The 20,686-nt window shown below is 38.1% G+C and overlaps 1 protein-coding gene across 4 annotated transcripts in view; it reads right to left on the reverse strand.

The window, feature by feature from the left end:
- Positions 1 to 20,686, reverse strand: part of MACROD2 (mono-ADP ribosylhydrolase 2) — a 1,944,634-nt gene that overhangs the window by 683,786 nt on the left and 1,240,162 nt on the right. The window lies entirely within an intron of this gene.

A 20,686-nucleotide genomic window follows, 5' to 3' on the forward strand; every position in this document is an offset into this window, starting at 1 on the left:
TCAACCAAGAGAAATGGGTGGTGGGAGTGGCAAAAGGTTTGGGGAACATCAACTCTTGCTTAAAGTGGGCTTTAGAAGCCTAGGCTCTCATGCCCCTCTGAAGGTGTTAGCCCAGATTTCAACATTGATCATCTTCGTCATACTGAGCAAGTTACTTAATGCTTTGTGCCTCAGTGTCTTCATCAGCAAAACAGAGATAAAAATAGTATTTAATCTTGTTGAGTTGGTGTGAGGCTTGAAAGAGAAAGTTCACATACATTGCTCAAGACATGCCTGGCATTTAATGTGTTCAATACTTATCAGTGACTATTATTATTATGGCATACTTATCCAATATCTTTTCCTCCTTTTTCTTCACACCGATCCCTCTTTGAATTAGGGATAATAATGTTCCAAGCTGGAAAACTACATTTTTCTAATCTCCTAGGCAGGTAGGGTTTATAATGTAACTCAATTCTGACCAATGGCAAAAGCTTTTGCTGTATTTCCAAAGAAAGGTTTTTAAAAATGGGTCTGACTCAACAAGAAAATTACTGTCCTCTTTCTTCTTCTTCCTGCTCTGAATTTGTGCATAATGGCTAGAGCTGTGGCATCCATTTTGACTATTACTATGGAGCAAACTAGGAAATGGAAGCCGTGTGCACAGCAGAGCAGACTGGGAAAAAGGTAGTGTGAAACCCACAGTACCACGGAGCTCCCATGTCATTCCTGAACTGCCTCTTTGTAGACTGCTTTTGTCTGAAAGGAAAATTACCCATATCTTGTTTAATCTATTGTGTTTGATATAATCATTTTACCAATAATGGGTCTAACTTGATTCCAGACACAGACGAAGGCAAATGTTTTGTGAATGTTAAGTTCTTGCCTGGAATAATTAATTTCCTCTTTCACAAAACTCTAACCTCAAGGTGGAATGAGGAGTACTCCTGCTGCCAACTTTTTGCAACTTATCCTTGACAAAGCACCTGACTTCCTCATGGCAAAATGCAAGAGGAGGATGCAATCCAAAAAACAAAACAAAACAAAACAAAACGAAGTAAGAAATTAATAGAAAGCTAGTAATATGGGAAAAAGAGGAAAGGTAATTAATAATGGTCAGATCTAGGTCAGAGAAAAGACAATGGAAGACAGTAACAATAGGATAAAGGAAGAACTAGCAAAAAGGGGACTGATAAGAAGAAGGAAGAGAGGAAGACTTGCAGACTGTATATAGTTAAGTATGAATCATTCACAAATACATAGTTGTAAACAAAATGGTGATGACGTCCCTCAACATTTTAGTTCACAATTCACCTTCTAAAATTTAAATTTCTTGTCTGCTTTGTTGATTAATTAACAAATATACATATCGAGTGGAAACTGGAAATGATGGCGGTCCAGAGTAGGTCAGACTGGATGGAGAAGGAAAAGCTGGGAGCTATGGAGACAGTGGTAAGTGGCTGGATTTGAGATGTATTCTGAAGGTAGAGACAAAAGTACTGATTAATATATTTGATGTAAGATGATAAGGACAGAGAGAAGTCAAATCTTTTGATTTAATCAACTGAGCGAAGAGTGGAACATGTACTAAGATGCAGAATGGTAGGAACACCTTGAGAAGTCTCTCTCTATCTCTCTTCCCTCCCTCACTCTCTCTCTCTTTTATGCCATTTTATAAATTTGAGATACCTAATAAAGAGCCAAATGAAGATGCCAAAAGGCAGTTTGATACATTAGTCCTAGAACTCAAGGGAGAAGTCTGAACAGGATGTGTACATCAGAGATGGAATTTAAAACTACTGCAATTGGAGGGATGACCAAAGAAATGGATGGAGATGGAAACATGCCAACATTCACTAGTCTGGTCGAAGAGGTGGAGGAATCAGGAAAAGGTCTGAGAAGAAGCAGTCAGGGAGTTAGGAGGGAAAGCAGGCAGGTGTGGTGTCCAGAATTAGAAGTTGTGCTCAACAGTAGTTAATGCTGCTGGGTGACCAGGGACGAAGAGAATGGGAATGGACCCTGGCCTTTGTGAGATGAGGGTCCATGGCTGCATCAGTAACAATAGTGACAGTGGAGTGATAAGGACAAAATCCCGGTTGGGTCAGGACAGAGAGATTGAGAGAAGGAGTATTGAAGGGAGTAGCAGAGAGAATTTTAGTGTCATGGTGGGAGAAAACAAAGACACAGGGAAAGAGGTAGAGGGCTTTCTGGGGTGAGTGGGGTTTCTTTACATTGTTTTTGTTTTTTATTATTTTTGTTTATGCCCCAAAGGAAGTGACCTTTTAATAAAGAAAGGATTGATGTTTTCATAAAGGAAGGAGGATGATTCTAGGCATGAATTCTATGGGGAGGCAAAGAGGGGGTGATCCAGAGCCCAAGTGGAGTTTCAACGGTTTAGAATAGAAGGAGTGAGATAGTCACCTGAAAGACAGGAAAAATGGTTTTATTAGGAAAATTTAGTAACCTTCTCTGCTGGAATGATTGCCCTTCCGAGACATGTAGTCATCAACATGAATTACATCTACTTGGTACAGCTGTATTACATTTTCCAAAAATGCTTGGAAACTCAGTGCCAGGTGTTGTTGGTCAAAGCCAGTTTCAGTTAATAAACTACCCTAGGCTGGGTTTCTCCAGAGGCAAATATTGAGATAAGATTCCAAGGCAAATAGTTTAGTTGCATAGGGTCCCAGGAAAGACCACTGGAAAACTAGGGAAATGAGACAGGGAAGGGAAAGCTACTAAGACAGGACGTATTATCAACCAAGTTATCACAAATGGGAAACTGAGGTAGATTCCCAGTGGAGAACTTCAGGAGATGGTGTAGAACTGCCTCAAAGCTCTTCCCCCTGCAGGGTGAGCGGCTGGGCTATTTATTTATGAGTTGCTCCCAGGAGTCTTCAATTCCCTGACATGCCCAGTCTACAGTGTGCATGAGCAGAGAGTGCTGCAAGAAGCAGAGAAAGCCCTGGAAAGAGAAGCAGATACTGAGAATTGGTGGTGAAGTCAGTGGCCCAAAGGGACACAGGAGGAGGACAATCCTGAGAGCACCTATTAAGTGAGCTGAGGGAACCTATTAAATGAGCTGAGAGCCATGTGATATTTTAGCTTGTTTCACTGGTGGGAAGGGAAAAAAGTAGGTAAATATTTTGCTGTCCTGGTAGCCTGTCAATGAGTTCAGAAAAGCAAGGGTGAACAGCCACAGAGCTTCCCTTCCTTGTCCTTGTCTTCAGTCTAAAGGCTCAGAACCAGAATAAGAAGTGAACAACCCACATCCCCTACAGTATTTCATTTAATCCTCACACAATGCCTGTGTTAAGGGCACCACTGGCTTCATTTCACAGAAGAAGAAACCAAGACTTGTGAGTTTTTCCAAGACTTGCCCAAGATCAAATCTTTAGCAAATAATAAAATTGGGTGTATCAGGGCTCTCAAACTCCAAAGCACTGCTCTCAATCTGTGCTTGCAGATAACTAGACCCAGGTGTATCATTTACCTGGTCCTCACCTGTCAGGAAAAAGCCGTCAGAGCTTACTCTGGCAATCTCTTTGAAGGACAATTTGTTTGGAGAGTATCCAACACAATATTTCTGGTTTTATTCAGCTATTGTATTTCCTTAATTTGTGGGCAGACTTTTCCAAGTAGAAAAATTATATAAAATAAAATGTTTGAAAAGCATCTCACACTGTGATTGAGTCATTAAAAAGAAGAGTCATTAATAATGCATTGACTTTGATTATACTTTCAGTCACTGGGAGCTGTCAATGGAGAATTACTATTCTCTTTTGACAAAGTCAAAGTCATATAGGGGTCTCTAACAATGCACACAATTGTTCTAGCACTGTAAAAGTGGGAAATTGTTCTTTCATGGAAAATACATTCCAGGGCCAGGGGGCATTGTTAACATTCTGGAAGGGTTGTGGTCCAAGGTTGGGATAGGGTGGGGAATGGATAGAGAGAATGGAATCTGAAATAAATGAGAAACATCCGGGCAGTTAGAGATGGTTTGGGAAACACCTCCCCTGCCCTCCCTTTGTCGAAGAAGCCACATTCTTTCATCAAATCATTCCAGTATGTTCCTCTATGCTAGTAAATTCTCTATTGATCCTTGTGGTCTGCTTAGTTAAAAAGAACGTTGGAATGTAAATGTAGACAGCTTTCAGATCCTAGGATGCACACCTTTTTCTTCTCTAAAAACACGAACCCACTGTAACAACTGAATTCTGAAACTCACTCAGGTATTCTGGGCCCAGAGCCAAAGGCCATATGTGTATAGGGAAGAACACTCAGCACTTATTTGGGTGAGTGTATCAACAGGCAATAACTCTCTCAGCTCCTCTCTGGCATTGAGTTTCCAGACTACTTAGAAGGGCAAAAGAAGCAATCTGCAGTAAACATTTAAAGGGATGCAGGAGCCCTCAATATCCGGAGGCAGCAGAGGATGACAGAAATCATGGGTCTCTTCTCCTGTGTACGGCATCCAGCAATCAAAAACCACAGGACATCAGCCCATGGGGTTCACAGGGCCTCCAGGAGACCAAAAAATGAAGGCCAAAAAATTTACTGGGCTGAGAAAATCTTCACCCCGACTGAGGCTGCCTTCATTCTGGTCTAAGTGCTGCTGTTGTCATCTGTAAACTTTCAGCATTAAAGAAACACTTTTTTTTTTCTTTTCAATGGAGCTCTGCGGGGATATACTATGCCAGCACCTCAGATTCATTAAAATTTCATTAACATCCACTTATGGAATTGCCACTGATTTGTTGCATAGCATTTTCTGATAGCACTGCAGAAAGAGATACATGAGATTTTCTTCTATGGGATGAAAAACAACCAAATTCCTTTCCAGGCTGGTTGCTTACAGTTCTGTTGGGCCAGGACATTACCCTCTAAACATCACATGTCCCGGGGTCCACTGGGGTCAGACCAGCAAGGAGTCAAATGAATTCTGATGAACTGCTGCTACCGCGATGTGATTCTGCCTGGGGGCGTGGCCACCCAGCACCTGCTCTTCTGATTGTTCTCAACTTGTAATGTGGAATTTTTCCAGCATATACAAAATCAGAATTTCATGTATGGCTCTACCCATTTCCCTCTGGCCTGTATTTTTTGAACCGAATGTCGACAATAGATGATGTCGCCTAGGTATATTCTCAGTGTATGTTTCTAAATGAGAAAGACTGTTTCCCTTCTTTTAGGAGTGAGGGAGAATCCTAAGTGCAGTGCCACTACTATATCTTGAAATAATTAATAATAATTCCCTATGTTCCCTGAATGCCTTGTTAGTGTTCAAATTTCAAATCGTATCAAAAATTCATGTTTTTAAACATTTTTTGTGTGTATGAAACAAGATCCAAATTTGAATTTTCAATGGAAAGGATTGGTAAGCCTTTTATGCTTATTTGTTTTGACTACAATAAACAGTACAATTTAAGTTTTGAAAATTAAACAAATACAATGTATGGGGAATAATTCTGTACAATATCTTTATAGTCATCAAACAGAATGAACAAATGATATTTTGTTGTATTTGCTTCAGATGGGATGTCTTTTAATTCTCATGTTCTGTAGATTAAATTTTTTTTCTCTTTCTCCTAATTTATATGTTGAGAAAGCTGGGTCATTTTGTCTGTAGGATTTTTCAGTATGGATTTTGTTGGCCCCATGGTGTAATTTGACATGTTCCTCTCTTCTCTGTATTTCATATAATTTGGTAGTTATATCTGGAGAATTGATCTGAATTTAGATTCAGTTGTTTTAAGGGCTGGGGGTGCTAGACTATTCCATAAGTAGTAGTATGTAAGAGACATACTCATGGGTTTTGTGTGTGTATGTGTGTGTGTGTGTGTGATGTTGGTAACCACAAATGAGCAATTGCCTCTATAATTCATTAAGGTTGCAAAATTGTGACTGTGTACTCCTGTTGTCACCCTCACTTGTTAAAGAACACTTCTGTAAAGAGAAACTTCTCTCCATCTAGTCTTTGGTCACCAGGTCCAGCATCTGGTTTTCCCAGCCACATAAAATCACACAATTCTCTTCTCAGAACCATTTCAGCAGAATGTGGACTCGGGAAGAAAGGAAAAGTGGAAAGGTTTGTTGTTCTTGATGTTGTTTTCTTTTTCCAACTTGTGGTTGCGATGATGTGTATTTGATATTCAGAAGTGATAAAGAGTGTCAGTATATTGTATAGCTGAAACTAATACAACACGGTATGTGAATTACACTGGAATTTAAAAGCTACAAGGTCTCTGTAGCTTTAGAAAACACAGAAATACTTTGTCTTCAAATAGTAAGTATAGATATGAAAGGCAAAATGTTATAAAACTTAATTCATAATGCAGCAGTGAGTTATATGTCAAACTAATTATAAATCTTTGGATTAAAATATACTTCTAAATCACCTAAAGCATTACATATGAGGCATGGACAAAGGCTAGGGATATGTGTGTTACCTGTTTTCAAGTCATCTGTAGGGTTTCCATGTGACAGAGTATCAGTTTATTCTATGTAACCTGTAAAAGTAGAATTTTGGCAAGAGTAGCTGAGAAAGAGATTGGGGCTTAGTTCAAGTCTAAGGAAGAGTCTCATAGCAGTACTTCTTGATTATAGGAACGTTCTGCTTCAGGAGTTACAGAAAGGGGATGTCTACAATAATGTGGGAGCAGGAAATGGCAGCATCTGAGACCTCACCAAATTAGATAACATGTAAGTTCCCATAGCAACTCCAATGATAATATTTCTACAAAATTGAAATCCATAAGCAAAGGGGAGGAAAAACCTCCTACTAAAATTAAAAAGTTGCGGGGCACCTGGGTGGCTCAGTGGGTTAAAGCCTCTGCCTTCGGCTCAGATCATGATTCCAGGGTCCTGGGATAGAGCCCTGCATCGGGCTGTCTGCTCCATGGAGAGCCTGCTTCCTCCTCTCTCTCTCTCTGCCTGCCTCTCTGCCTACTTGTGATCTCTGTCTGTCAAATAAATAAATAAAATCTTAAAAAAAATAAAATTAAATTAAAAAGTTGAATCAAAGCATTAAATCAAGAAAAAAAATAGTAAAACCATGTAAATGGATATAACACATGCGCAAAAATGTTGACTAACACCTATTATGTCAGTTATTTTAATATAGTTTATAATAATGATATAGTATTTTATGACTACAACTTATTATGGAGCTAAGGGCACTGGAGTTAAATGATTTGCCTAAGGTCATAAAGCAGTATTTTCATCAGGAATTAGAAGCCAAGTTCCTCTGAGCTATGTTCCTTTGGTTTTACATTTGCTTTGCCTCATGCTCCAAATCATAAGTATAAAAGGTTGACTTTGTTTAATCATCAAAACTCATTGCAAAACACATTGCAAAAAAAAAAAAAAAAAGCTAATACTGGGTGAATGATAAAGCAAAGGAGATAAGTGGAACAAATATTTCTTAAATATTGTCTCTACACTGGGTCATAGGCTGGACCTTTGCATGTGCTATCTCACTTTTTTGCATAATAACTACACGAGGTGCGTATTAATGTCATCCCCATTTGACAGACAAGAGAAGTTAATTAACTTGCTTAAGGCTATACAATTTGAGAGGATTAGAGTTGGAATTTGTCACCTGGATTGTAAAACTAGTCCAGATTATTTCAATTAAAATATGCAGAAAAGTTGAAAGAAAAGCTGTGTGGACTCAAGAGAACTGGCACTTTATCCAGTGATCACAGGGATTTTTTTTTAACTTCTTGTGATTCCCTTTGCCTATTTCTAACATACAGATAGCTTTATTTGAATCATAATGCATTTGTTATCATTGGTAGTGATATAATTAATAGTGTCTAAATCATAGACATTCCACTATTCTATTATTTTGGAAATAAAAGTGATTTATATATTTTGAGCACATGAGATTGGAAATTAATTTTGATGAATACCAGGTGTGCTGGCTGCATCCTCCACAAAGTTTTCCCTTTTTTGGTCATGAAACTGTCATGAACGCCTTTAAACTAATAACACTATCCCATTTCCTGTGCACCTGCAAAAGAGAGTCTGACAATATATTTTTTTTAACGAATTTGAACTTCTTTTTAATTTGTTTAAATGGATCTATACTATTCATGTCTTGTAAGCACAGGGCAAAACTGATGTAGGAGATGGAAAAGAATACAGTTATTTTGAAAGAACGGGGGGTTCAATTAATAATTCTTTGACAATTTCAAATATTGTGCCAAGTTAGTATTCTGTCAATGGATAATATCAGCTGTTTATTGTGAAACTACTATGTGTTGTGCTGATTTGGGTATATGAGGAATGTTACCTACATCACTCCTGGGACAACAGCAAAGGTCAGCCAGCTGTACTCAATTATGCCATCACTGGGAACTTGTCAACTTCTCCTTATTGTTTCATCTCTCAAGTCAATTTGTTTTAGATGAGTTTTTCACATAGGACACTTTATGAAGCAACTAAACAGTTAGCTTAATTTGCCTTTAAATCAGAAATCCTGGAGATGGAAGTGAAAAGGCTAGCTGATGGAATTTGCCAGCATTAGTGACTCCCAGGGAGCTGAATTCACAACTTAATTTGCAACACAACGCTCACTTATTAATTTGGCTGCCTGGAATGTCCGCTATTTTTCTCTACTTCTCAGCAATTCCCTCTTCAACCTACTGCTCTGTCTTCCCAGCAGCAACCAAAATGCACTGCACTTAGCCTATCATTTCACGTTTTCATTTTACTGCAAATATATTTTATGTATCTGTCTCTCCAATTATAGTCTGTAGGGATAGCGTATTATTTTCTTCAGCATCTGCCCCAGCACCTAAGAACTGAAATGAATGAGTGGATGAATGGCTGGCTGGGTGGATGAGTGTCTTGCAATATGATTTCAGAGTCTTCAACCTACTCAAATCACAGCTCCTTCCTTTGCACAGTGAGGCTGGAAAAAGTTAAATGTGACAACTGAACAGAATAGACCTGGATTTGTAATGCTGGCTTGTACCTTGCTAGTACTTTCGCCAATAAATGAACCTGTTGCGATTTCACTGTTTTGTGCAGTCCTTAACAGCCTTTCAATACCTTTGTTTTAATGGCTCAAAGGAAGTTGTTACAATGTTTGCAATGAATGCAAATCATGGATCCATAATCCTGAATGTCTCATAAAAAACCTTGCTAAACAGTTATTGTACCTATACAATAGTGTCTCTTATGAAATCCCAATGAATCAGCTTTAAACAAAACCATTCTCGCCTGAATATGCAGTGTGCAATTTTATGAGAAACTGAACTGGCTTTTACCTCCCCTCCCCCAGCCCCAACACCCTGCATTATGCAAGAAAAGCCAGAACACAGAAAATGACGCTTGTAAAGACTAACATTCCAAAGTAAACAATCTTATTTCAGCTAGATAGTAAAGACTTCCGATTTAATTTATTCTGTCCAATGGGTACATCTTGAGAGGAGAAAAATTACAGCCTCATGGACTCCAAAGCAATCACAGAGATTATTTGAAAATATGTTACATTTAAGAAAAAATAATATCTTGTCCTTGTCTTATATTTTAAAGTATACTTATATTTTAAAGTATACAAATGAAAACCTATTCATATTTGTATTATCTCATCTCATCCTCATAATAGCCCTGTGATGTTGGGTTCTTGCTATTGTTGTCACATTACAGTCGAGTAAACAGATCTGGACAATATCTGGCTCAGGAATTTTATCACCCTCCTCCCAAGAGCTCAGGCGGGAAACCTACGATCTTGTCTTCTCCATCTTGAAGCTATTTGACATCAAATCAGTTACTCTTTGCTTAAATTACTTTCATATTTGTCTTCTTTTTTCTACCCCCATTGCTTTAGACTTTGTCTCACACAATACCCAGTCCATAGCAGGCATTCAGTGAATATCTGTTGGGAGTGGGTGTGGAGGTGGGGGTGGGGTTGGAAGGGAGGAAATCAGTGAATGAGTGAGTTGGTGAATCCTTTGAGCTGGGAGGTTACAATAACCCCTTAGTAGCTACCTGCCTCTTATTTCAGAATCTTCCAAATAACCCTCTATATGCCCACAAGAGTGAAATTTTACCATATATACTTGATATATATTATTCCTGTGATTAATAATCCACATTTGATAGCAAGAAAAAAATAATAAAGCCTCATTTGATCAACATAATGGCTTTCCAACATCTGTCTCTGATTATCTGTTTAGCTCTATCTCCTGCTACTTCCCTTGTCTTTTGTCATTGTTCCATATTGAAGTGGAAACAAGTCATGCTCTTATGTGTACCATGTCCTCATACCCTCATCTGTGCTACTTTCACTGAGTACAAAAAGTTTTCCCTCATGCTAAGAAGGAAACCTAGAAGATCCTTCCCTTGGGAGATCGTTGACTTTGAATGCATGATTTTATTGCATTGTATGTATCTTCTCACATGAATATTTCTTACATGGTTACATAAAATTCTTAGAAGCTAGGTCATCTCTTTTTTAAAATCCTCTCATCATTACTACCACAGTGCCTGATATGGCATAAAGGTGGGCTGATTTTTAAAAGGTAGTTGGAAAAGAATGAATGAATGAGTATAGTCCAGGGGTATATCTATAACTTGACTACTCAATGTCTCCTTTTTCAGGAAACTACTCTTCCTTTATTTCATATTAATTCTCTTTTGAACATATGATTTAGCACTGGTCCTGGGAGAGTCAGACACAGACTCAGTCCTGGCCAATCAAAGCACAATGTTCTCTATTCCTAGCTTTAGGGATTCATTCTAAGATGAACTGCTGGCCTGAGCAGGACCCATCAGTCTTCCCTCGGACTTTAGTCAGAAGTGTCAGAAAGAGTTCTGTCCTCTCCCAAGACCCCTGGTTCTGAAGATCACAGAGTGTAAAGCTGCCATTCTGCCCACTATGTAGAGAGAGCTTGCTTGACAATGAAGCCTGCACTGAGAAAAGCAAAGCTGAGACATGGAGAGACGGACACAGGTGGTCTGGTTGGGGCAACTTGTTCTTGCCAGCCTTGCCACAAGTTCTTAAAATTTCATACATGAGCCAACTTAGTCCCTTTTTCTTTTCTTAAGTGAGTTTTGATTGGCTTTCAGTCACTTGCAACAGAAAAAGCTTTGATTAATGCAGGGCTCAAGATAGAAAAAAAAAAGTTAATCAAAGAGCAAATTAAACCAGGTCATCCAACTCCATAAAAAACGTGTCCTTTTTACTCCAAACCACCATCTTTGTATTTTTAACAGCAAGTTGGGATGAAAATATTTACAACACAGAGTGCTCCTGATTTTTCATTTCCCTAAAATGAAATTTTGAATGAGCATGCTGAACACTTCAGAACTCAAAGAAATACAGACAGAAGAATAGTAGTTTAAAATGACAAAAGCTAATAGCACCTTAATTATAAAAGCATTATTGGATATTTTATAATAAAGCACATATAATAAGACAGAATTAATGAGAATGTGTAATTGTTCAAAACTCAGGCAAGAACAAGGAACTCTTTAGCTGTTGCAAAGGAGAAGGAGCAAGAATAGGAAAGGAAACTATGAATTCCTTCTACTCTCGAGGGTGATTTCCCATCCCAGCTTTCTGCTTCCACTGCAGACCTCACTGTCTATCACTAGTGGAGAGTGAATGGGAATTTATGTCTATCATAAAATGCTGTCCAATAGGTAGTTTTATAAGATTTATATACATACATTAAGTCACTCTGTCCTTTGCCATGTACCTCCAATAAACCTTGTGGTTCTCCCTCATCATTTCACACCAAATGAAAAGTGGTAATATTACCAGATTTGCAGTTAATTATCATGAAATATGACTCTTAATGATTTAACATCTTTGTTAAGAAGGCATGGTAACATGGAGCACGATGCTGGAAAACATCATTACAGCTATCATTTATCCATGACATTTACATTTTGTTCACGGTCCAAAAAAAAAAGGTAATTGAGAAAGCACATCTATACAATATTTATTGAGAAAATATCTTGCTCTCTTGCTGCCAGTTAGTTTAGCTTATTGAAGTTTTTTTTTTTAATAGGATCTAACTTTTCATATCCTTTTTAATGACCTTGAAAGTGAGTTACGTTTCCTTCCCTTTAAATCGAATTTATGGGAAAATAATCCTCCCTTGACAAAGGAGCTCTAAATTGATAAAAGAGAGTTGCTTCGTATTCTGTTTCCCTGATGAGCCTCTATGTTCTATGAGAATTCCACGGAACTGTTACAAATCTTGACTAGAGAAATGTCATATAACTTCTCTTTTTCTAAACAGAAAATGATTTTAGGGAGGGCTCACTGAACTTCTCTCTTCTCTAATGTGTATTTCCCAGCTATATTCACCCTCAAAAATATTTCTGGATTCTATAATTTCATTTTTTAAAAATTTAATATCAGTGCTAGCTTCTGAAGGATACAAAGTACTATAGATTCACACCTCCATCAGGGTTCAGGTCTAAGAAACTGTTACTCAAGAGTCTGTCTACTTAGACTGGTCTACTTAATATGATGAGTTTTTTCTACCTGGCTAGAATGGAATGGGCTATTTCCTAAGTGGCAGCCTTACTTCATCCTCATATGTAAAATAACATTCTTTTCTCTCTCTAGCCTACTCAGCCTGTTTTATATCCTCATGGCCTCCATCTCCTCCTCATGTATAAAACATATTCTATCATTATCCCTTTGTTTATTTTCGGCACTCTTACTAGCCCCCAATAAAAATATAAGTTCCCTGAGGACAGACTACTTATCTCGCACATAAAACCCTAGCACATAATTAGTACTCAATAAATATTGGCAGAATAAAAATATAAATTAATAAACTTGGAGAATCACATTAGATTCCAAATTCTTCTTCATTCAAAAAAAAAAAAAAAACATGATTCAGGGGTCAAACCGTATTTATCAAGTAATTTCACTGTATACCCAAGTATCTCAAAGTATAGTAAAAGAGATCCAACATATTGCTCACAAATTTTAATTAAATTTCCTTTCTCTTTTCAATCCACAGCCCTCATAAACTCTTTTCTCAACAACCTTTGGAAAACTACCCCCTTCCCCAACTTTGATGAATTCCTTGCCTCCATTCATTTTCCCATACACTTCTCTCTCAGCATTAAAAAATGTAGTTGAATTTAATCTTTTTTCCAAGCAAGAAAGACTCTTTCTGCATGTAAAATCAGTAGAGATGGGCAGTAAATGGGCTGGAGATTACAGCATAGTCTTTGAAGAATTCAGAAAAGAGGAATTTATGAATACTTTATTATTAAAAACTTAGAATTATCATAAACATATAAATACCCCCCCCAAACTGAAACTTACATCTTCAATCACTTTAAAAATAAAAAGACAAAGAGATCTAACTCCCATAGAAGGAAAATCTTTGTCTTCCGAAACGGAACATATTGACAAATGCAGAAAATCTTAATGCATGACCTACATCAAAATACAGTAAAACAGTGATACTACCCTACAGATTATTTGATGTAGATGGGATGTTTAGTTCTTTGGCTAAATATCTAAAACCAATATAGATTCCAGGTGGTCATGTGTCAATGAGGTGAGATGTATATACTCTTCAACAAATTCTACAGAAATGTCATTGGTGTATTTAAAATCTGTAATTAATATCAAACCAGTGAACAAAATGCACCACTGAGGCTAGAAGCATAGAACTGAGGCATAATTTTCAAAAAGCCAAACACATTGCTCTCATACAAATATATAGTGAGCACATGTCAACGATTTTCTTTTTCATTAATGAGGGAAACAGCATAATGGTAAAACTTGTTCAGGAAGAATTTGAGAGACTGAGTGTCCGTTGTCACTGACTGAAAGAATTGTGAAGTTAGATTGCTAGTACAGATACAAAACTGCCTATTGCTCTAATAATTAAACACTAACCTTTTGGATTATCTTTTCTACTAGATAAATTTCACTTTCATTTCTATTTGACAAGAATCACCTGTATCATTCTCAACTTTCTACAAGCCAGTATTTATCTTTAGAAAGATGTAAAATATCCAAACAAAAGGAAAACTATAAGGTATATACCACAGAGAAAGAAAGATTCTTGGGTGGATCTGTTATATAATACTGTAATATGACATTGAGAGAATATAGGATTTAGGATTTAGGAGATTTACAAACCAGGGATATTGTTTTCTTAACATTAGTAATAAAAATAAAAGAAATGGACTAATCTGCTGATTAGATAAATGTTCTACCGCTCACCCACATACACAGGAAAATCTATACTATCAGCAAATCAATCTTAAAATAAGACAAATCACACTGCATTATTATTTATTGTCAAAATAAATCACAATTTTAGGGGGCTTCCAGGTAGCTCAGTGGGTTAAGCATCTGCCTTTAGCTCAGGTCAAGATCTCAGAGTCTTGGGATCAAGCCTTGCCATGGACTCCCTGTTCAGCAGGGAGTCTTCCTATCCCTCTCACTCTGCCCACCCCACCCACCTCTGCATGCATGCTCTCTCTCTCTCAAATAAATTGAATAAAATATTTTTAAAAATCAATTTTAAACATAAACATAATAGCTCTCATTTATTGAGTGTACACACACACACACACACACACACACACATTACACCTTCATAGGAAACATAGGTATAGCTATGCCCATTTTTCAAATGATAAAAATGGCAGTCATGGAATTAACCTGCCCAAGGTCACGCAGTGAGTGGTGAAGTTATTAACCTACTTTCCAGCCATTGCCTACAAATTGATACATACAACTCTGTATTGGCATTTCAATACTCTAAAGCACTAAAACAACTTATCTCCTTCTCTCCTTCATTCAGAAAAACTAATAGGCTCACTACACAAAATTTTATAGGCAATTCAGCAAGGTTTTCTCAGCACAACACAGTGGCCCAAACTGATGATTCCTAATCAGATAATGTAGCCAGGGACAAAATTCCACTCCAGATCTCAAAAGACAGAAGAAAGAAGATAACATCATCAAAGACTGCAAATATCTTAACAAGTGAGAAAAATGGACTTCATATATTCTCCTTACAGAATAATACACCTTTGCCTATGAAGTTACCACCAAGAAAAAAAAAAAATATCGCCAGAATCTGATCCATCTTTTAGCTATAAAACTACAAATTTAAGAAAAATACAACAGACAGGGAAACATGAAATAGCAACTACAAGATAGAAGGGCTAGACATGCAATCTCTAAATCTAGATCAAGGGAAATCTGCAGGACAAACAACACAGCCTGTGCAATAAATAAATGGCAATGAGAAGAGAGGGAGAGAGCGGGGGAGACAGAGAGAGAGAGAGAGTCTTTTTCTTTTTCTTTTTTTTTTTTTTTAGAAAAAAACGAATAATGACTATTTGATATCAAGGAAAATTAAGTTAACTTTTTTTTTTTTGAAGTGTAATAAAAGTATTAAGCTCATGTTTTTCAAGTACCTTTTCTGTTAGAAATACAAAATGAAATATTTACTGACCCCATGATATATTGAGAATTACTTCAAAATAATACAGGGGTTGGGAAAACATGGGAGGGGTATAGATAAAATGATTTAGACCATGAGATGATAATTGTTAAAGCTATGATGGGCAAATGGATGGGCAAATTATCCTATTATTTCTCCTTTTTTTTTGTACAGTTGGAATTTTCTATGATAAAATGTTAGAAAAAAATTCACTAAATTTTATACAGATAAATTAAATAAATAAAGCAATAAAGTATTTTTCTCAGCTGTATGGAAAGATAATTGACATATAACATTATATAAGTTTAAGGTGTATAATGTAATGATTTGACAAATGTATACATTGTAAAATGACTATCAAAAGAGGGCTAGTCTATCACCTTATGTACTTACATTGCGTGTGTGTGTGTGTGTGTGTGTGTGTGTGTTAGCAAGACCTTTAAAAATAGTTGACGAAGTGGGTAGGAGAAGAATAAATAAAAAAAGATGGGATTGGGAGGGAGACAAACCATAAGTGACTCTTAATATCACAAAACAAACTGAGGGTTGCTGGGGGGAGGGGGTTTGGGAGAAGGGGGTGGGATTATAGATATTGGGGAGGGTATGTGCTTTGGTGAGTGCTGTGAAGTGTGTAAACCTGGTGATTCACAGACCTGTACCCCTGGGGATAAAAATATATGTTTATAAAAAATAAAAAATTAAAAAAAAATAACCATCCCAGGTTAAAAAAAAAAATAGTTGACGATGTACCACAAATCCCATAAAGCAGACTTTCTTCACCCCCACCCTTTTTTTTTTCCTTCTCTGATTGAATAATTTCAAATGATCTATCTTTTAGTTGACTGACTTTCTTTTGCTTGCTTCATGAAGTCTGATGTTGAATCTCTCTATTGGATTCTCCAGTTTTATTTTTCATATCTAGGATTTTTGTTGTTGTTGTTATTTTGATGGCTTTTATTTGTGTGCTGAATTTCTCAACTTTGTTCATGCACTATTTAACTAATTTCATTTAGTTTTCTATGTATTCTCGTAGCTTACTAAACCATAAGAGGATTATTCTGAATCTTATGTCTGACAGTTCACAGATCTCCGTTTCTTTAGGGTCAGTTACTGGAATTTTATTCATTTCTTTTTTCCTGTCATATTTGCCTGATTCTTTGATCCTTGGTTCTTTGCATTGACATCTACATGCCTTTGAGTTAGATGTGTCCTCTTCTGAACTTTACAGGTTTGCTCTGGCCTAGAAAGATCTTCACTAGTCCCTCAGCTTGAGGTACTGACCTTGTCAGCTGGTAGCATCTATAGCCAGGCAGGGCTTGCTACTGGAGTCTCTAGTTGGGCAAGGCCACTCCCTGTGCTTTGAGGTAAAGGGATGGCTGTGCTGTGTGATGGGCCTGTTTGATGGGCATGTTCAAACAGGACTACTGGGTGGCCTCTTTGATTGGGCAAGGCTGCTTGTTGTGCTCTGCAGTCAGGTGGGGCCACCAATGGAGCTCCACAATCATCTGTGTTTGGGTGATATTGCAGGCTGTGTTCCTGACCAAGGTGATGCCACTATACTCTGTGACTGGGCAGGGCAACAGGCTGGGCTCCCAGTTGCTCCTGCTCTGGTGTGGTCTCAGTCTATGCCCCCTAAGTATTGTCACTGACTAGACTCCATGTTTAAGTGACATGCAGTTTCTCTCTGGTGGCTTCACCATTATACAGGGTGAAGCTACAGGCTGGCTTCATGACAAGATTGGCTGCTGGCTGGGCTCTTTGGTTGAGAATGGCATCCAACTATATTTCATAGTCAGGTGGACTAGAGACCATGCTCTGTGGTTAGGCAGGGTCTCTATGTCTCTATCCAGGCTCCCCATCAATTGGGACTGCAAACTATGCTCCATGGTTGGGTAGGGTCAGTGGCTGGGTTTCCTGCCTGGGGTTGGCTACAGGCTGTGTTCAGGACCTAGGCAGGGCATTAGGGTGGGCTCTGCTTTAGGGCAGTGCTGTAAACTAGACTTTATACTTGGTGGCACTGTAGACTATGCTCTGAGTCTGTCCAGAGCCACTGTTCAGGCTCCCTGGTTTTGTGGGGCCAGGGGTTATGCTCAGCAGTTGGCAGGGCTGATGGCTTGGCTCCTTGCACAAATAAAGAGTATAGGATGGGCTCCATAGCTGCCCAGGTTTTCTGGCCAGGCTTCCTCATCCAGCAGGACTACAGGCTATACACAGTAATTGAACAGCACTCTAAATTTGCTTCTCTGGCCAGGGCTGTAGAACAAGCTCCAGATTAGTATAGTTTGTTGGCTGGGCACCAAAATCAGGCAGAACTGCCAAATGACCACCTTGGCCAGATGGGGCTACCAGCTTGGTTCTGTGGATGGCCAGGCCCACTGGCTAGGATCTCTGCTTGAACACCACCACATGAAGAAATTCAATCCACCCAAATCTGAGCACTGGTTGCTGTAAATCCCTTCCCCCTTCTCCATCTCTATGCAATCTCCACTTGTTTATCCATGCAGATTCCCCCATTTATTCCCTTTAGGTGAAACCTGAATGGGCTTTGTGGGACGTGTCCTGCAATGCTGGGGGAGCTGGATATCCACCTGGGGCTCTCTTCCTACCAGTGGAACCATAGGCACAGTACATCACTGTACTGGCCTGGAAGAGGAGCAATGCAAGCAGAGTGTAGCTGTTTCTCCTACCCTTCTAATGCAGTCCTTCTAAGTCTCTGTGGTCCTGGGAATACTTACCTCACCTCTGGTTCTGGGTTTATCACAGTGGTGTCTTATCTATGGATAGTTGCTAATTGGCCTTTTTGTAAAGGGGATTGAAGTTGGGAAGGAGCCATGTTGCCATATTGATAATGTCCCTGTCCTAAAACCATCTTCATATATATATATATATATATATATATATATATATATTTAGTAGGCATCACTGATCTATAAAGAGATTCTTTTAACTTACTGAACTCATTCTTTGTTTTTCTCAGGTGGCTGAAAAAAATCTCATCCTTGCCAATTCTTATTATGGCTAGAGAAGAAGCTTTAAAGTTATCCCAAATTCAAGATTAGGTTATTAATCAACACAGAATCAGAAATTGGTTGGGGGTAGAGGGTTATAAATCTTCCCAGAAATCATACATCAGCTTTTGTTAACAGAACTTTGCTTAAGTAATATAAAAAAGTCAATTAAAAATCACATGGGCCACTTCTGCTTTGTAAGAAATAATTTTACTAGTTATTTGAAAATTTATACTAAACATTATGTCTTCAAATGACCAATATTGAAAGACAAGGAAGATGAGTGTCATCTTAAAATGACCAGGAGCTAAATGAAAACTAAGAAGGAACTGAACACCAAATCCTTTGTGTTCTCTACTCCTGAATTATCTTCTGAATGTCACTCTCCTTTTCTCTCATCTACTCTCTATGGTAGATTTTCAGTAGAAATCAAAGATAAATTTCTAACAATATTAAAGCATGTGCGTATTTCAAGATCCTACATAAAAGAAAATATAGCAGATGAGAATAGGAGAGAAAGGTGTGCGAGGGTAAAAGTAAAGGAAGACAGAAATTTGTTTAAAGAGATAAAGAACTCATAATTTATAAATTAATTATCTGATCAAACTAATAATTTTTCAGTGGAGTAATTGGTGTTATTGATCTTGCTTTTAACAAACAGCTGATGCTGTTTCTGGCAACACATTTACCACCAAAGAAGAACATAATTGGTATCAGTGGGAATGCTTTTGGCTGCAAGTAACATCCCAAGTCCGCTTACTTAACAATTGAGCAAATAAACAAACAAACCCAACAAGAAGGAATCCTGAAATGAGGTGGCTTTGACATTCTGTATTTCCTCTCTGCCAGCTTTACCAGTTAGGTTTGTCCTTGGCACCCATCCCATCTTGGCTGTAAGTCGGCTACCGGAGTTTCTGGCATCTTAAAATGATACCATAATATCTAGTAGCAAAAGAAAAAAGTGTTCCTTCCCATGTGGTTAATTATAAAGAGAAAGAAATCCTTTCCCTGAGTTTCTGAGCCCACATCTTGAACGTTCACTGGGAAGAACTGGATCCAAAACCCACCCTCTAATCCGTTCGCTAGCAAAATAAATCAGATCTCCCTGCCAGGAGTCTGACTAATGACCTTGAGTGATGTGGAGGACAGGTGAGCAGAATTCTGCTAGACAAGAAGAAAAGTTGACTAATCTGTTAGATAGGTTCCTGTAATCTGGATTAGTGTTTATCAAATTTTGATTTTAGAAGCGCTTGTAGTCCTGTAAAAATGCAGCTTTTAACTCAGAAGTTCTAAACTGGAGCCTGAGATTCTGCATTAGTAACAATCCTATTGGTCATTCTAACGCTGCGGGTTCATACATTACACTGTACGTAGAGGATCTAGAGTCTAGAGAACTAGATGAAAAGGTATGTTTAGTATGGGAGACTAAACTGGGATAGAATTTCTAACTGTGTGATCGTGGGTATATTAAATTCTCTAAGCCTCTGGCGAAGGAAAAGAGGGAGCGAAGGGGAGAAGGAGGAAGGAAGGAAGGAGGAAGAGGATCTGATAATGGGAAACTTTGAAGAGATGGGATTTTTACTCGCTTTTCTAATTTGTCAAGGTCACTCTATAGTGACAAATGAGAGAACTGGGCAGAAATAAACAGGATAGTGTTTAATAAGTACACTTGGGAAGAAAAAAGAAATAAACGGTACCAATAAAAGCCTGGGAATGGTGACAAATGTATATGTATGACAGAATAAAAGGCCTCCGGGTCCCAGTGATAGCAAGCTATATTGAAATATTGCAGTGATGTTATAGTTATAAAACTTACCCTGCCTTTGGGATGCCTAACAATGCATATATTATGTTCTGGGCTGCAGAGTTTTGAAGGATAAAGATTTCAGCCCTTGCGTTATACCCAGAAGGGAATGGTAGCAGACTTAGGGATCAATCATGAGGAAAGAGTGAAGGAGCCGTAATCCTCATTCTGAGAAGACCTAATTAGTTGCACCTAATCCAACTTCAGAGCAGGATTATGTCCTTACTTGGGGGGAGGACGACTGACTGTTTCCCATGTTGGCATGCCACATAGAGAAAGTGAACAGGATTTCAACAGCAGAATGAGAGTAGGGAAAAAAAAAAAAAAAAAAAAAAAAAAAACAACCCTGGTGGAGTGCTAGGTGTAGACTCCTTTCAGCTTTGCTTCTTAGTAGCCCTGTGTCTTTGGGTGTTTTCTTAACTTCTCCTCCAAGTCTCAAG

This window comes from Mustela nivalis (assembly GCF_964662115.1).
Source record: "Mustela nivalis genome assembly, chromosome: 8".
NCBI lineage: Eukaryota > Metazoa > Chordata > Mammalia > Carnivora > Mustelidae > Mustela > Mustela nivalis.